General features: G+C 43.7%; 1 non-coding gene across 1 annotated transcript; it reads right to left on the minus strand.

Moving 5' to 3' along the window:
• Positions 1-469: 469 nt before the first annotated feature.
• On the minus strand, positions 470-542 carry TRNAG-CCC (transfer RNA glycine (anticodon CCC)). The gene has a single exon. It is a non-coding gene; the product is annotated as a tRNA-Gly (tRNA).
• Between the last annotated feature and the right edge of the window lie 1800 nt (positions 543-2342).

Below are 2342 nucleotides of genomic sequence, written 5' to 3' on the forward strand. Positions count from 1 at the left end.
CATTTAGTAAGAGAGAGGCTAAGTAGCTTACTGGAGCACATCTGGGCAGTAACATGGCAGAGTAGTGATCTGAACTCAGTGAACCGGACATTATTGGTGGTAGACATTCTGAGCCATTAAGCTACACACTACCTCTCAGTCACGATCCCATTGGTTGTTCATTAAAGAACCAGAAAGTAAAAATTTCGTTGGATAAGCAAAATTTTCCCCTATGGGCTTTTTCCCCTCACTTCGACAATCGTGAAATAAATAAGAGTATGACTTTGGTGGGGCGGGGGGGGGGGGGTTCTTCTTCAACAGTAGAGGGCTAAATGCCAATGCATCATTCATTCATTTATTTTTTTAAATATTTATTTATTAGGCTATGTCGGGTCTGAGTTCCGGCAGTGGATATCTCTGATGTTCATTGCAGCATGCAGGGTCTTCAGTTTTGGCATTCAAACTCCTAGTTGCAGCATGTGGGATCTAGTTCCCTGGCCAGGAATCAAACCTGGGCCCCCTGCACTGGGAGTGCAGAGTCTTAGCCACTGGACCACCAGGGACGTCCCAGAACATCACTTATTTTAAGTAATTTCAATCATATCAATTAGTTAGAGGGTTGGAGGTGACACTGACCAGCTCATAGGATACAGGTCTGCTCTAACCTGTTCCTCTGCACTGAATTACTTCTTAAGCTATTCACTGGACAAGGCGCATTCAGTGATGAGACCGAATCAAGATTGGTGGGTGGGGAACAGTCCTCCTAGAAGAGATGTGTGTATGGGATTCAATAGAGAAGCTATTCTTCTTCAGATGTCCTCTTAAGGAATAGCATCCTTTTCTCTGCAAAAGAAATAGTACTTCTTTAGAGAGCTGCGGCAATGAGTAAGTGGTGTTTCTGATCAAGCAGTGTTTTTCTATGTCTATATACAATGATGTAGGAGTCTTTTCAATATTGAACTTGCAATGAGCTGAAACAATAAATTGATATAAATGTATTAACCTTTTCTGACTTTTCAAAAATTTAAAAAAAAATTTTTTAAGGAAGAACCGAACGATGCTGTCCTGGAATTCATGTTTTTCCTTGAAAAAAAGGCCTTAGGATTAATCACAGGCATATCACCGAGGTCTTCACAAACATAATTTTCAGTTTGGCTGGATTAGATTTGGTCTTTTCCTCATAGTCTCCACCATTTCAAAAAACACCATGTATTTTATGTTTTGTGAAAACTCCCCTCACTGAAAACAAAAGGAATAATTAACAGTCTCTGTTGCCAAGAGTCCCTGTAGCTCTCTCCTGCTTACGTATCTTCGGAGATGGACCCTGCATACCAACAAGCCCACAGATGCATTTTCTGTTTCCTCCTCTCTGTGATTACTAATGTCCAGTAGCCAGGTTAAAAAATGTTTTCCATTGTTATGATAGAAAATCCATAGATCAAATGTGTCTCTTAAAGGCAAAGCATAAGTAAGTAAGTAAGTGCTAGTCACTCAGTCGTGCCTGACGCTTTGGGACCCCATGGACTGCAGCCCACCAGGCTCCTCTGTCCATGAGATTTTCCAGGCAAGGATACTGGAGTCAGTTGCCATTTCCTTCTCCAAGGGATCTTCCCAACCCAGGGATCGAACCCGTGTCTCCTGCACTGTGGGCAGATTCTCTACCGACTGAACTACAAGGGAAACCCAAGGCAAAGCATACTTTTGAGTAAGAGGCAGTTTGGTGGGATGCCTTGCCTCAGAAATTTGTCATCGTGTTGGCTTTGGGATGGCTGGACCAGTGTGTGTGTGTGCACTGAAGTGTGCATGACCTGAGTACACACAGTTCAGTATTTCAGGAGGTCATCACTCTCAGGGTTCTCTACAAGCCCTGCGTTGGTGCCTGGGAATGATTGCCACCTTAGATATTGGCCCCAGGTGTGTCTTACCACACCAGAGTCCTGGCTCTGTTATGGACTCTCCGACAGTAAGGGGTGAGGGCTGAACTGAGGCTCTTAGGCTCTAGAGCAGGGACTCAGTAGTTGTGACACACAGGCTTAGTTGCTCCAAGGTATGTGGGATCTTCTGGGATCAGAGGTCGAACCCATGTCTCATGTGTTGTCAGGCAAATTTCTATCCACTGTTCCACTGGGGAAATCCTCAAAATTAATTTTATGATTTATAAATTATGAGGTCATGGTACACTCTAGGTGGTGTACTTTATTAAAAGCATTCATATTTAAAGCTGTCAGATGTAAGTCTTCTTTCAAGTCTGCCAGTGTATTCTGCTGACTGCTTGAATCCAGTTGTTTGTGGATGGGCAAAGACTCTACGCTGGAGACCCTCCATCTCTGTGGGCATCTTGAGGCATGAGGCCCATTTGCCCC

The sequence above is a fragment of the Odocoileus virginianus genome, chromosome 14, assembly GCF_023699985.2.
Source record: "Odocoileus virginianus isolate 20LAN1187 ecotype Illinois chromosome 14, Ovbor_1.2, whole genome shotgun sequence".
NCBI lineage: Eukaryota > Metazoa > Chordata > Mammalia > Artiodactyla > Cervidae > Odocoileus > Odocoileus virginianus.